Source organism: Odocoileus virginianus, chromosome 28 (genome assembly GCF_023699985.2).
Source record: "Odocoileus virginianus isolate 20LAN1187 ecotype Illinois chromosome 28, Ovbor_1.2, whole genome shotgun sequence".
In the NCBI taxonomy this organism is placed as follows: Eukaryota; Metazoa; Chordata; class Mammalia; order Artiodactyla; family Cervidae; genus Odocoileus; species Odocoileus virginianus.
This window is the reverse complement of record NC_069701.1, coordinates 28,908,604-28,924,339: the sequence shown is the minus strand read 5'-3', so window position 1 is coordinate 28,924,339 and position 15,736 is coordinate 28,908,604. Positions and strand designations below refer to the sequence as shown.

The 15,736-nt window shown below is 55.3% G+C and overlaps 1 long non-coding RNA gene across 2 annotated transcripts; it reads left to right on the top strand.

Moving 5' to 3' along the window:
• The first annotated feature begins 6,354 nt into the window (after window positions 1–6,354).
• LOC110127787 (uncharacterized) lies at window positions 6,355–14,703 on the top strand. Of its 2 annotated transcripts, none has more exons than XR_002310934.2 (3): window positions 6,355–7,085; window positions 10,542–10,649; window positions 11,770–14,703. It is a non-coding gene; the product is annotated as an uncharacterized lncRNA (long non-coding RNA). The 2 variants fall into 2 exon arrangements; XR_002310935.2 differs by lacking the exon at window positions 6,355–7,085 and adding an exon at window positions 8,313–8,717.
• The last annotated feature ends 1,033 nt before the right edge of the window (window positions 14,704–15,736 follow it).

Genomic DNA, 15,736 nt, shown 5'->3' with positions numbered 1-15,736 from the left:
CCAAAAAGAATTTTTTAGTATCCTTCACTTGTTTTTACTTTTTTTTTTAATGCATAAGGGTGGGACCCCTTTTCTCTCTATTTACTGAAAAGGTTTAGGAAATATAGCAGCAAACAAATGAAGGTGAGATGGAAAGACTTTACTGATGTCAGGACAGCGTGTCCTGTCTTAGAGACTTAGAGGTGTCAGGATCATCTTCTGTACAAGCTTAAAAACACTTTCTCTTATAAGAAGTTTAGGAAGAGGAGAGGTGGCTTGAAAGCCATTACCCCTCAAGGTAAGGGCAGGGTGAACTACAGGTGAGTTGGGGTAGGGGGAAGAACATTGAGGAAGCCCTTTGTCACCCCTGGATTTTAGAGTCTTCTCCTTGTAAAGAAGGAGTCAAGGTGAAAATCATTTAGACCTCTTCAGCCTCTAGGTCTGTATAGTCAAAGCTATGGTTTCTCCAGTAGTCATGTACAGATGTGAGAGTTGGACCATAAAGAAGGCTGAGCACTGAAGAATTGATGCTTTCAAACTGTGGTGCTGGAGAAGACTCTTAAGAGTCTCTTGGACTGAAAGGAGATCCAACCAGTAAACCCTCAAGAAAATCAACCCTGAATATTCATTGGAAGGACTGATTCTGCAGCGGAAGCTCCAATACTTTGGCCACCTGATGCAAAGAGCCAGTTCATTGGAAAAGACCCTGATGCTGGGAAAGACTGAAGGCAAGAGGAGAAGGGGGGCAACAGAGGATGAGATGGTTGGATGGCATCATCCCCTCAACGGACATGAGTTTGAGCAAACTGCCAAAGATGGTAAAGGACAGGAAAGCCTGGCATGCTGTAGTCCACGGGGCATGGCCATGACTATGTTCCTCTCCTGGTGGAAGGAGACACAGCATCATGTGGGGTGCAGCATCATGTGGGGTGCGGGGAACATTGTGTGGCCCACCCCCTCCAGAATCTGGAGGGCCTGCTGCTCTTGGTGTTAGAATGTCTGCACATTCTCCTTTGCTCATTTGAACTTGGCAAGACTGTCTTGTCCCCCGTAGCCTCAGCCTCCTCATGCATAGCTGAGTCCACAGAACCATCCAGAAGCCACTGCCTCGGTCTGCACACTAAGAAGAGTCATGACATGGTAGAAAGAAAATGAGCCTGGGGTCAATGTTCCAACTCAATTGTGTCACTGCCGACTGGCCCTGGGCAAGGAACAAAAAGAGCCAGGTGATAAGAGATGTCAGCCTTCCAGCCATACACACCTCTTGGAGGATTTTTTTTTTCCCCAATGAGTTGGTTTAATCTCAGGTGGTACAGAAATCAGAACAGAACATAGACTTAAGAATACACTTTGGCCGGATTCTGGACTGGGTTTATATGGATCCCATAGCTAAGGTAGAAATGGCTGAGAAGAAATGAAGACAAATGAGCCAGTGTATGATTTTTTTTTTTACCAAAATTTATTCTTAAATGTACAATAAGTTCCGAGACAACACTTCATCCTAGTTAGAGGGTACAAAAGCTGTCATGGCAGGAAATGACGATGTTTGCACAGAAATGGAACTAAGGGTCATCACTGCCTCAGGTCCAAGGAACAGCTTATTTTTTTGCCAGATTTCTTAATTCCACCTGTGGCCAGGGGCCTTTCCCCCTGGCCTTCGCTTTTAGCTCCTCAAGTTTCTTCAGCTCCTCCTTCTGTTTCTGCTTGAATGCCTTATCTTCTTCATCCATCTCCTTGTCTTGCTTCTTGGGCTGCTTCAGGGGCTTCTTCTTGCCACCTTTGCAGCCCGACATGGCACCTGCTGCCCCTTCCCCCGGCGATTTTTTTATATACAATTTATATTATTTATTTATTTCTGGCTGTACTGGATCCTCGTTGCTGCCTGGGCTTTTCTCTAGTGCAGCCTTCTCTCTAGTTATGGTGTGTGGGCTTCTCATTGCAGTGGCTTCTCTTGTTGTGGAACACAGGCTCTAGGCACGCAGTCTTCAGTAGTTGCTACATGTGGGCTTCAGTATTCATAGCACACGATCTTAGCTGCCCAGGGCATGTGGGATATTCCCAGAACCAGGGACCGAAATTGTGCCCCCTGCATCGCTACATGGACTCTTAACCACTGGACCACCAAGGAAGCCCTCTTGGAGGATTTTAACGAGAGATATGATAACTTTATGCTGTGTAGGTCTATAAGGAAATTGGCCTGGGATATTAAGACTCCTATGTTCTGACAGTTCACAATTCCAATTGTTTAACAAACTCGTGAACTCTGAAACTGGGGTTATAATCATCAGCAATAAGAAAATCAGTTATTGAAAAGTTACTGTGTATCATTTTGCTCTTTCCCTTGAAAGATTTGAAATACAGACGGACTGTGTTTCATAAAATCACTAAAATATACGTCCACATATGCCAAGTGACAAATGACGGCACTGTGCCGGCAGAACGTCTCCTGAGTCCCGAGGAGGGAGTGATTACCCAGCATGCCCCGGTGACACGTCTGCCCAGCCCCGCCCCCACACGACCTTCACCAGTTTCCATCTCAGCCAGGAAAAGCCAAGCACAATGGATTATTGGGAGGGTGTTTTAAACTCCAGGGTTTTTGTCGCAAGGACACAGCAGGTGGTCCCAGACCCTGCCTTCTGTAACAGCATCTCTCCTGCCAGCTCCGCAGTACTGGAGCGGTGCTAATGGGGATGCCCACTATGGCCCCTGGAGATGAGGCACAGCCCGGAGCTGTGTCCATCCTCCTGGGACAGGGAGCACCAGCCACCAGGGGAGAGAGCAGCCGGCTGGAACCCAAGTCTTTGCTTTTCCCCAGGTTGCTAAAAGGGAAACTGTCTTCTCAGAATTCTCCTCCATGTTTCAGTGGTGAGGAAACCACAGCTCCAAGAATGACATTCACCCAGGTTTCAAATGCATTAGAGCAGCACTGGGCAGGCAGCACTGCTGGTCGGAGCCATTAGTTCAGTGTCCGGGAGGACTTTGAGATATAGCCCCCCTGCCCAGCCCCGCTGTCACCCCCACCCGCCCCAAGAATGGGCTTGAACTGAGCATAGCAAACACAGTAGGCTGGGGAGGCGGCTCACAGGGGACGTGGGGGACCTCTCCCTAGGGAGCCAGTTACTCTTGCTGTTCGGTTTATGTTTTTGGAATAAATCACTGGTGTAATAATAGAAGTGAAGGCGCTGGAGTGGAACATCGTGACAGAAGAGCGCCCACTAGCATGTCCATCAGATGTAAGTTTCTTGCCCCAACATCCTCCTGCCCACAGGAGGAGGGGGCCTGCCCAACCAAAGCGGTGAGCCCCCTTCTTCCCCTGCAGCCCTATGGCCCCATCCTCACCTGCCTTCCTGGGAGGAGGTCTTAGTCTTGGTGAACCTTATTTGCTCTGTCTAGGGTTTCTAGAGTGGTCTAGGGGGAGAAGGCAGCTCTGAGGCTGGAAGGGACTTGAGAGACCATCTTGTCTAGTCCTCTCATGTTCCCTGAGGTGTGGGTCAGTGAATTGCCCTGGTCCACACCTGTGTCTGACATTCTTGCCAGGGGAGCCCTTCCCACCATGATAGCCTGCTCCTGATGAGGAGTGGAGAGATTTCCAGTGGATCCCAACAGCTGGACACCTGCCCAGTATACGTTGCCTTTGCGCTTTCTCTTCCTGAATGCCCTTCCCCTAGTTGATCCCCCAGGCATCCTCTGGGGATCCAGCCAAGCCCCACCCTCTCTGGGCACCTCCTGCTTCCCAGGATGATGTAACCATCCCTCTGTTTTGCTTTTAAATTCCTTTGGCCTGGGCCTGTCATGGCCAAACATGGGTCACATCGTGCTGCCGCGAAGCCACCGATCGACTAGGCACCTTCCTCACTCACCTGATCACTGCTTGGGGGCAGAGATTCTGTCGCATGTGATATGCACCCCGCCATCCAGCATGTGGCAAGTGTGTAAGAGATGATGTCGAGTGTGTGTGGCTATGTATACAGCGGCACTTACGTCACCAGCAGGAGCCTGGTCTGCAGATCTGGGTGCCCTTCCCTGGGCAGGACCAGCTGTTCACAGAGCAGCATGTGGAGAGAAGTAGGAGGAGGGGGCACACAGGGTCAGCTGCGGGAGTGGTGACAACCACGAATCCCAGGGACAGGATGTGACAGTGTCACTAGGAAAGCCACGAGCCCCCTGGAAGCAGGGGACATCCAGGAGGCAGGGGAGGCACAGAGGCTGCAGCAGACACTGCAGGACGCGCTCAGAGCTTTGATTCCTGCAGGGTCTGGAGGTTTATCCAGGCATAACACCTCTAAAAGTTCATTCCATCCATGTGTTCCCCCAGGTGACCTCAGGACGCGTGCAGCCCTTGGTGCAAGGCAGGGACATCTGGAAGGGGTCGAGGTTACACAGGGGTGCCCCTCTGCTCCCAGAGCTGTGCCACCCATCATCAGCTGAGCCGCTGCTGGATGGGATAGGCCCTGTGGCTGCAGGAAGGCTCAGGTGTCCAATGACCTGAGCATAGTCTTACTCTCCCATCAATGAGCACAAGCTCTCAGTAAACAAACCGTTTCATCTCATAAGGCATCAGCTCCCTCGTCTGGACTCCCAAGTGTGTAATCTGAGTCTACCTGCCCTCCAGCTCCCCACCAAGAGTCATCCTGGGCTCCAATCCCGCCCTGCTGCCTGCCCCCCCCCACCCACACTGGGGTGAGGGAAGCTAATATTGCATCTTAAATACCTTGTGGTCACAGATTCAGCAAAGGTCTGCTTGTGGCTGAGATTCAAAGGAGAATCAAGACCCAGTATAGAAAGTAGAGACTGAACAGAGAGATCCTTCAGCAAGCAGGACATGCCCAGGGTGATGGCCTGGGACTGACAGTGGGGCTGCAAGGACACGCCAGCCCTACTTCCTGCCCCTTCCTCTGCCCCTCTGGGGGAGGGGCCAGGCACTGTGATGACCCCCTTATTTGGACTCTCCCCTTGTCCTTGGCATGGCGGCAGAAGCAGCTGGTTGATCCCTCATCTCAGAAACCACCTTCCCCCAGAAGAGCCCACCCCAGCTCTGTAAGCCCCCTCCCTTTTCACTCTATTCTTCCTGTGTTAACAGATCAGTCTATATGCTGATGGTCGTGGTCCACGCCTTCAATGGCAAGAGGCTACGGCCCACGCATGGCAAATGGGGAGGGAACTTCCTAGGAGAGTTGTCTGCGTGGCTGGTGGAGGCCGGGCGTGTACAAGGAGCAGGGCTTTGGGAGCAGAAAAGGACGCTTCATGGGTTGTCAGGCCCCTCCCATCAGTGGGTGCAGGAACCAAGCAAGATCTTGGTTACCTGGCTCCCAATTTGATGGTTAAGTCACCCTGTTTGTAGAGCTCTTGTGGCTGTGGGAACATTCTGGATGCATCTGTGGCCAGAATTCAGATAAGCCCAAAACTCATTCCTGCCAAGGAGAAAATGGCTTTGACTCTTCCCAAGATCATGATAAACCCCAGGAAACAGCAGGAAAGCTATGTGTGAGCAGCTCACACCGGCTGAACAGGCAGCTCTTGGCAGAGCCCAGAACGGTCAGGTGGTGGGAGTGGTACCAGGCAGGAGGGAGCCCGTGGACAGCAAGATGGAGGGAGTGTCTCCGGGTGAGCCCCAGCCAAGCCCTGGCCCCTTGGGTGCATGTCATCAGCTGCCAGGCTCAGAGGGGCTCTGGGCAAGGGTGCCCTGCACAGCTGGAATCACCCTGCGGGCTCTGGCCAATGCATCCTGGAGGTCAACCAAGTGACCTCCTGACTTGCTTGTTTGCACCTCATGTCAGCCATCCCGTCTTTGCAAGCTGGCTGCAAAGATTCTTCCTTCTCCTTTGGGATAAAGAAAAACTGGAAGAGAATTAGACTCACTCTCAAGGCACATGTTTGGTGTCACCCAGCCTGAGATGGGGCATTTGACTAACCCTCCAAGGTCTAGGGTCTTGATTATTCTATATTCAGCCCTTCCAAAAGCTTAGTTTTCCGACTTCTGGTCTTTGAGACTCTAAACCCTAAACACAAGGGGCACCATCTCAGTCTCCTTAGACGCCCACCAACCAGATCCGTGCACATTTAGCACCTTCCCAGAGGGGGTTGCCAACAATAAAACAGCATCTTTCAGTAAATGTTTATTGTATTTGGGGGTAATTTGTATCACTGAGTTACCCTTCTTACTGTTCTGTTGTGACCACAGCGTGTGATGTAAATCAGGGTGTCTTACTTCTCTTTGGAATAGAAGAGAGAAACTGAAGAGAAGTTACTGCTTCATCGTTTAGGGCTATGTGGGTGCCTCCCTGCCCTCTCCCCTCCCAGCCTGGTGTCCAGGAATTCTAGTCTCTTCTTATGGATGAGCAAACAGACCCGGTTGCCGTGGAGTTGGGGGGGGGGGTGGCGGTGGTCACTGCCCAGAGCTAGTGATCCAAACTGGGGTCACATCCCAGGCCCTTAACTAGCCAGCCTGCAGCCTCTCTCACACACACACACCCCCACCCAGAGCTGGGGGGCACATGGCTGCTTTGCCTGTCCAAGCCCCCAGCTGTGTCCACCCTGGGCTCTGCCCCTAGTTCTCAGAAAAGACTCCAACCTCCTCACATGGCCATTGGAAAATTAAAGAAAAAAAAAAAAGATTCTTTGATTCAGTCTCAGAAGCTCGTCAGCTTAAGAAGCGCTGCTTTTTTAAGTGCCTGTGAGTCACTCACCTTTTCAACCAGCCTCCCCGCTCCAGCCTGCGAGTGAGCGGGCAGGTGAGGCGAGAACAGAGCAGCAGCCTCATCCCTGAGTCAGCGATGACTCCTGGCTTTCTCCTCCACAGCTTAATCACCTCCGATTGCGGCTCCTGACTGGGCGTGAGGCACTCCCGGCATCATCTCCTTTGTCTGACCCTCGCCTCGCTGCCATCCGGCCGCCAGTTTGTCCGTGGTGATGGAGCATGCTGTACTTGCCAGCGCCCCCAAAAGGAAGCCCGGCAGACAAGTGACTCAGGAATCGGGACCCACCCCCCTCCCCCTCACCATCTGCTCTCGGCACCGCGCCTCTGGGGCAAGAAGAGGGGCCGGGAGACTGCTCCCACAGAAGCCTGCAGATGACGGAGCCCCCAACTCCCACTTGCGGATCGGATGGTAACTTGTGTTTCTGCACACCAGTGATGAACACAGCCGTTGCGTCCCTGTCACCCTCTGCTAGGATGCCAACAGCCCACGCGGCCTGGGGGTGTTCCAAGCCTCTGACCTCCCTCTCGGGCCCCCCATGAACACCTGCTCCCCCCCTACATGCCAGTGAAGTGTGAGGCACCTGGTCTTTCCTGCTCCCTCCGTGGAACCTTCAAGCAACCTCACCTAGACTGTTGACCCAGGCACCTGCTAGCTAGAGATGTTGTGCCATCTGCCCGCCCAAGGGCACCACCCGGGCTCCCAGGGGTACCTGAGCTGCGGGCATGGGCAATTCTCTGTAGCAGAGGCCAGTCTACAAGGATGTCCCGAGGTCAGTTCCTTTGATCTGCATGTAGCCAACAGTGGCGATTGCACAATGTCCCCCGAGAAAATACAGTGCCCCGTGACTCCTGCTCCTCAGAGACAGGGAAACCCACTGCATTGACTTGGCAGATGGCTTACTTTATCTGTTGTCTCAAAGTTCTCATCTCTAAATGGCAGTGGTGACAGAACACCCCTGCTGGTGTGCAGGTTGATGGGACACTGCATAGGGTGTGCAGGGCACAGGGCTCAGGGACTGGGCACAGCAAACAGATGGCTTGCTTGGCTGACTCCGGAGCAGAGCTGCAAATCGGGGCAGATGAGAAGGACGGAACATCTCAGGTGGTCAGGAGGGAGACCCCAGCCCCGGTTCCCAAAGGACCCCAGGGGCACCCCTGTGGGGTCCCTGAGTAGCATGCCTCCTGCCTCCACCCTTCCCCTCTGCTTATCTCCCAAGCCTGTGGATCAATCAGTCCCTGAGATGATTCTGACTCTGAAAGCAAAAGCGTCCATGATTGTGGCTCTTACTCACTGGGGACCTTGGTCTTCTTTGAGAGTTGGATAAAAACTCTAAACTCTTTCTCCAGAAAAAACCCACATACACCGAGATACACAAACACATCCTTAGGAGTCTATAGTCAGGAAGGAGCCTGTGGCCACTGAGGCAAAGTGGCCCAGGTTTTCCCTTCCTACCTCATAGGTACCTCAACTCTGCCAGGGACATACTCCCCACCTCCCCCCGGAACATCCCTGGACACTGCCCCCTCCCCCCCTCCAGCCGCCAGTGCAGAAGCTGCAGCCGTGGTTGCCATGGCAATAGTGACGGCAGTTGCTAAGGAGCCAGGAGGCCGGGTGGGGGTAGGCGAGTGGGCAGCAGCCCAGCAGGGCAGCCCCCCGTGCAGGTCTGAGCGCCTCGGGCCCTGGAAACGGTGTTCCCAGCTGGCTGCCATGGCAACAGCAGGCTTAGGAAACTATTCATCAGGGTCTGGACAGATTTCTCCAGCTCCCCTTGCTCTTTCTCTTCCCTAAGTGGCTAACTGAGTTGTGGACAGGTCTGCCGAGAGTGGACCAGGGCACTGAGGGTCCAGGGCTAGTCGCACATCCCTCACACCAGGCTCCTCAGGAGGATGAGTGGCCAGTGATGGGCCTGAGCCAGCTCCCAAATGGAGGCCCAAACCCAGAACCATTCCTCTTCCCGGGGCCCTGGCCCCTCCTGCTGGGAAGTGCTGGCTCCTGGCTCAAGGAGTTGTCCTGAGAGGGAGACCTACCTGCTGATCCCAGGTGAGCCAGTGTCAGGTGGGATGGGTCACTTCCAGCAGCGCTATTCTGAAGATGTGGGGACCATGGAGGGTCAGGCGGCTGGGAGGGGTCAGAGTTCGGGACTTGATAGCACTGGATCTGATTCAAGTGAAGCAAAGAAACAGAAGAGGTCCAGGACAGAACAGAAAGGAGCAGAACAGTGCAGTGTCAGGACCACCGGTCAATGGTCTGAAGCACCATCCAGTCACCTCCACTGGGCGGTGGTTAAAAGATGTGCCTCTCTCAAGTTGTTCTTCTGGGCAGCCTTCTGAATGAACTGGCATCCTCCTTTTCACACAAAGGGGCAGAACTTAGGTCAAACCTGCTGACATGCAGCTGGAAAGCAATACAGCTGAGATTTGAACTGGCATCTGTCTGCCTACAAATGCATCTCTTACTGATGTGCCTGCAGAGTGGCAGAGGGTCCAAGGGCTCTCCAGACAGGGGCAAGCCTCTCCAAGCCAGCTCTGGGGTTCAGAGCCCATGTGGCCAAAGTCCCCCCTCACGGGGCATTGATAATGTATGGCTTTAGACTAGCAGTTCCATCTCTGTTGAATCCTGGGATCTACTGTGCTGATCACTTTGTATCTATGTCTGAAGACAGGCATCTGAGAGTCCTTGTCCAGGGCTCTGGAGCCTGGCAGTGCCTGGCAGTGACTCTAGGAAGCTCCGTAGGAAGAAGACCCTGGTCTGGGATCAGTGGACCCTCTGCTACCAGGACAGCCTGAGCACCTAGAGGATGTTGCCTTCTCTGCTCTCAGAAGCTTGGAGGGCCAAGCTTGGAGGGGTTGGGCTGGCTGGGTTCGTGGGAGGAAGGGAGCGAGCCATGAGAAGCGCCCACTACGTTTAGAGATTCTAGCACACGTACTATTGAGTCTTTTTGTTGGTGGTGTTGGTATGATTAAGTCTTTACTGGGGACCAGATAGGGCACGCAGGAACCACACAGGGAAACATGGCCCCCACACCAGGCCAAGTCAGGTCTTCAGGACATAGCTCTCTGGGCTGGGGGTCTGGTGGACTCCTCAGGGGAGAAGCAACCACGGAAAGGAAGGACTGACCTCCGGTTGGGCTTTAGTGCAGGAGGGAGAACATCGGGGTGGGGGAGGAAATTTGTTGAAGAAAAATGGGAACTGAAGCTTTAAAGCAAGGATGGGAAGGGAGTTGGGAGGGAGACAAGTGGGCTATGAAGGCATCTAGAGTGGCCAGAAGGAGAATGGAAACGACAGGTGGTTCTGGGGGCAGTGAGGTCGCCAGCCTCTCCCGAGGCCCTGTGGCATCTGTGGTCCTCACTGAGCCTCTCTGAGGCCGGGGGCTGCTTGCTGCCGGTCTCCCCCAGCAAACCTGATGCCTCGATGCTCCACACCCGCTTCTCTAGAACTCTATACACGTACCTAGCGCTTGCATTCCTGCTTCTGCATTTAATCTTCTCAACAAAGCCATAGCGCAGGATTTTACTGCTCCTTCCTCACAGACGAGGACCTGAGCTCAGAGGGGCATCTGAGTGCCCCAGACCACTCAACTGGACTCAGTTCTCTCGGCACCAAGGAAACAGCCCTGGGGAGTTGGAGGGGCCCCCAGCTCATGGTTCTGCTAAAACTGACATCACCTGTAGCCCAAGGACAGGCAGCCCAGAGGCCCTGAGCCCCAGCTCTGACTCTGCCTCCCAAAGCAGCTGGGGGTCAGCATGGAAGGGGTGTTGGTGAAAGGAGCCAGGGGCACAGGTGACCCCCCGACCTGATGGAATCTCTTTGGTGGCATACATTGTGGGTTTTGAAGGGTTTGTTAGATTTGTTCTTCTTTTCCAGACAGAAATGAAAGAAACTTTAAGGGAAGTTAGGACATTGGCCTAGCAGTCACACTGAAAACTGAAGAATCACATGCTTGTGGAGGAAAAGTTACACAAGGAGGCAGAGGTAGGCTTCTGGGTAGTAACCACCGTCTCTGGCTAATTGAAACTGGGGGAGGGCCTGGAGGGGGCTGGGTTTCGGGAGCCATCCCTAGAAAAGAGCTCTGTCTGCCCAAGGCCCCATCACGGGCCTCGAGGTGAGTCCACGTGGCTGGGTGCATGTCACACGGGGGTTAAGTGGACAGCCCCCAGGGGTTCAAAAATGAAGGGTGCACGGGGCTCAGCCTGGGAGTTTAGACCGGAGTCAGGAACTCTAGGGGAGGGATGTGATCTACCAGCCCTTGGGCTGTCCAGCCACTTTGAGGCCACACCAATGACACTGTGGCTGAGAGACAGATGCTGGGGAGCTGATGTGAAGGCGGTCAGGGAGCAAAGAGAAGTGAGGAATCGGGAAGATGGAAGAGAAAGGGAGCAGAGGTTAGTGGCAGACCCCAAGGATGCGGGGAAAGACAGGCAAGGGCAGAAGAATCAAGCAGAGAAGGAATCACAAGCCCAGAAGATAAAAAAAGGCAGAGAACGGAGCCGAAACAACGGGGCTGGGGAACCGTGAACCCCTTCCCACCTCCTGCGCGGTGGCCTGGCTTGGTCTGCCTCCCCCTCCTCCTCCTGCTCGGCCTCCCACCCTCCCCAGCAGGGTGGGGTGTGGCTCAGTGTCACACCTCCTCCTCCCTTAACCACCACTCCCCCACGTCTGTCTGGATCTTTCTGGTCACCTGCCACGGCCAAGGGCTGGAACCTGAGCCCATCTGATGCCAGCTGTTTGTCCAGCACTGCTGGTGCCGTAAGCTTCCTTCGTTTCTGAACCTCCTACAGGAGTTAGAAAGGGATAACAGGGCAAGTGTGAACGGGTTGTAAATCACAAAGGTTCAGATGCTTGGAGCATACATTTCCAGGACTAAAATCTTCAAGTCCCTCTGGGGCAGTGGGGTTGTCCCCGAGGAGTGTGTCTCTGGACCTCATTGTCCTGCTGGTCCCAGGTTGGAAAAGGAGGCACTGGGGGAGTGAGTGCACCTGGGTGGAAGAACGGGCGGCTTCTCCAACAATTGCCAGGTGACTGATCCCGGTCCGGGTCCGGAGACAGGGATGCAGAATCACAGGGTGAGAAGTTTTATTCTTTATTTCTGAAGCAGATCTAGGCTTCTAGCACCGAGAATGATCCAGGTGGATTTTCAAGGAGCCGCTGAATATGTATGAGAGAGAGAATCTGAACACGAGAAACAGCAGAGGCGCAAGAGGAAGCTGGATGGATGAAGGCCAAAGGGAAGAAGGCCTGGGACCGTGGCATGGACGGACCTGGCCAGACAGAGATGGGGAGCGGGGCAGCAGAAAGGAGGCTCAGGAGGAAGGAAGAACATTAGAGGCCAAGGGAGCGGGCCAGGAGCCGGCAGAGCAGGCAGATGGAGCGGCACGCGGTGAGGCCTGGCCGCCAAGCCCTGCGGCTTCTGAGGGAAGCGGTCGCTTCCAGGGAGCATGTGGAAGATCCTTGTTGACTCGGGCCCAGCGCGGCCTCCACCCGGAGGAGCAGCCCCAGTCCCCGCCCTAATCCTCCTTTCCGTCTTCCTCCAGGCTCCGCCAGCCGCTCATGTGTGAGTCCTGGGGAAGCCGGAAGCCACTACATCTCACCCGGGAGATGCCATGCGTTCTGGGGTGTGCAAGCAAGTGGGAGGTCGGGGGAGGGGGCAGTGATCGGGCCATTGGCTGGAGTGGGATGGATCTGTTGGTCGAGGGGAGGCCAACCCTAACCCGTCCCCCTCGTGCCCACTGGAAGCATCCTGCAGCTTCTCTCTGGCCTCTTGCCCAGAACACCAGATTGCCACAGTCCCTCTCCGCAGGGAGAACCAGGGTGCACCCCAGGTTCTTGGTTAGGAGAACCCTGGGGCCTCCTTGACCTCATTCTCTCTGCTGCTACTCACAGGTCACTCTCTTAAGGCTGATGCAGGCAGAGGGCAGTATCTCCATGGCCCTACCCCAAATAAGCCCCCTGATGGGAAGGAAGCTCAGAAAGACCCAGCAAAGCAGGGTTCCCCCCAAGCCCCAGACCCCCCCGCCAAGTCCCAGGCCCCTCACATGCTACCCTCTACCACTCACTTCAACCTCCCTCCCCAACGGCGGCCAGAACACTGCAGGGACTCCGACACCCCTCACTGCCCCTAGATCCAAGGTCAAGGGCTCCGGTGCTGGCCCAGGCTGGATGAGAGCCAGGCCCCAGGAGGGAAGTGGTGGAGGAGGACTGTGGGGCAGGAGTGCAGTGTCGCATGGAGGCGCCCGAGAGAAAGACAGGTACCAGGGAGCCAGATGGGCCAGGCGGGAACAGAAGTTAAGTGGGAAGAGACGGATAAACAGCAGACACGCAGCAGCCAGCCAAGCATATGCTCCACAAGCAGGCACCACCAGCACCCAGTTGGGGGGGGAAGGCGGGGAGAGTTTCGTGGACCCGCGGCAAGGGGACGGTAGGTTTGCTGCGGCTGACTGCTGCCCGGCTGGAACCAGGGGTCGACTCCCCCTCAGAACAATGGAGCAACCCGTGTGGGCTGGGTCAGGGAGGGGCTCCTGACCACCTGCCCCAGGCATGGTCTCTGGTGGAAGACCCGAGCCCCAGACTTGGACGTCTGAAAAAACAAGTGGCCAGGTCTCGGGCCCCAAAGCAGAGATCCCGGGGCTGAGGGGGGATTCAGATGAGTAGCGGAGAAGCAGGCCTGGCCACCCCACGAAATCCTGGGGCCCTGTGGAGGCAGCTTCCAGGAGCAGAGCCCATCCAGGCCAGAGCCCTCAGCCTGGTGATGTCATCCCTTTGAGCCCTGGGAAGGGAGGGGCGGAGCCAGGCTGGAGCTCTGCGACTTGACAGGCTCCACCCCCAGACCAGCTCAGTTTTGGGCCCTATCTGCCCAGCTCCAGCCAGGCCTCCAGGCCAGCCTGCCTGCAGAAAAAGGCAGGCAGAAGGGTCCCACTCACCCACCCCAGCAGAAGGCTTACCTGGGGCCCTTGTCCATCACGTCCGCATCCACCTAGGGGAGCCTATTTCCTGGCACCCCAGCCTCAGCCTTCCTCTACCCAGAGCAAGTCCAGAAATGTTCATCTGCAAAATACCAGGTGTCCCAGTGGAATTTCTTCTCTAAATAGTGCTGCGGGAGGCCAACAGCAAGCCAAGCGCTACCTTGGGATTGCAGCACTGAGCTAAAGGAATAAAGGCTCTGAGCTGAATCTGGGACTGTTCTGAGCCCCAGGGCCAGAGAGCACCCCCACAGGGTGGCCCCATCGCCGCTCACGTGCTCCTGGGGACAAAAACCTGCTCAAGGCCAGTTGCTGGCCTTCTCTCAAAGCTGACATCAGCCCCAGCACCCTGACCACCTCCTCTCATTACCCCCGCCTGTACCAACCACCGTGGCTCAGGGCCCCGAGGCAAGCTGGGCAGAATCTGGCCTTCCCATACCAGGCTTAGAGGTCAAGGTGCTGTCGGGGTTGCCTCGGGGCCATGGAGCTGGAATGGCACAGAGGTAATAGCAGCCAGCCCAGCGTGCAGGACTCCTCACACCACAGGGCCTCTTGTTCTGGACTCAGCTGCTTGGCATGGCCCCAGGGCCCAGGGGCTGAGAGGAGCCCTCCCAGGCACAAGCCCTCAGGAGCCTGGGAGCCAGGACCACAGCAACCCACGTGCCAGGACAGATGCTGGGCTCCATGCCAGGCCCTCCTGGCCCTTCTAAGACCTTGGCTCCATAGCCAGGACCTGTCTGTGGCAGACAAGAGTGAAGAAGAGAGTGAAACCAGCAGGAAGGAAGGATGACTAGAAATGAAATTTCTGCTTTGTTCACTGAGCCCTGGACCAGGGGCCCTTGGGCAAGACCGGTTCTGGGACTCACTCACGCTGGGAAAATGCTTGGCCGAATCTCGGACTGGACTTCACTTGTGGGACCACCCATGGGTCACGCGTGTCACACTTGCCAGGCTGCTTCCTTGCATATCAGGTTTGGTTCCTGTAACATTGCCATGATTGATGGAGATAAAGTGATGTTTTAATCCAATTCATGGATGAGGAAAGTGAGGCTGGATTTAAGAGTCTGTTTACTGATGGCCTCACAAGGCACATGAGGTTGCCCAGAGATAAATGAGCAATGGAACTTATTATGAGCTGGGCTGAGCAGAGAGCCCAGGCTCCCAGCCTCCTCCCCCACATTCACTGCTTCCCGTCCTCAGCTCCACAGGAAGAGACTCAGCAGGAAGATGCTGGGGAAGACCTGTGACCCAAGGATGCTGCTTGAGGAAAGAGGGGGCAGTAGTGGGTGGATTGGTACCCTGCACGGGGCCTGGGAGAGAGGGGACTAGGGGTGGGGATCGTGTGAGCACACACGTCATGGCATATTTTCAAGGTGAGCTGGGAAGGGTGAGCATGAGAGCTGGAGGTCATCATGCAGCGTGCACCTCATCCTCTACCCGCGGCAAACTCGGGTCTGGAAGATGCACGTCACAAGGAGGGAGGGACTTCTCCCTGCGTGATGTGAGCAGGGCCAGAATTTGGTGAGAAGGAAGTTGTGCAGACAGTTCACGCAAGTGTCCTCTATTAACGCCTATGCGTTGGTGTGCACACATGTACCTGTGCGTAAGTGCCGGGGAGCAAGTGTGTAAAGGAAAGTGACTCACCTGGGCCAGGGCACTTCCTGGCACTGCCACTAAGATGCTGAGTCAGGCACCTCTGTTCTCCGACACCAGGGACCTCAGGGGGTCTTCCTCCCAGGATGAAAAGATGAAAAGGTGAGTGAACCTGAGCCCTGAGCAGCACCCCCACTCACCCCCACCTCTGCAGAAGACCTGAGCAGAGGACCTGAGCGGGTTGGTCAGAGCTGATGACATTTAAATTCCAGCCAGGAGTGCTGAGGAGGCCAGGCCAGGGAAGAGGAAGGAAAAGGTGGCGTGGATTCAGAAGGAGGGACTGGAGTTTGCAGATCTTGTCACTCAGCAACTGGAGCCCCTGGGCCCCGCTGGGCCAGGAATTCAAAGGTCAGGGTGGTGCCAGGACCTGCCTGTGCCTGGGGCAGCCCAGAGCTGCACCCTCTCAGGGCCTTGGAGCAATTGGGCTGCCCCGCCCTCCTGACTTCCCCA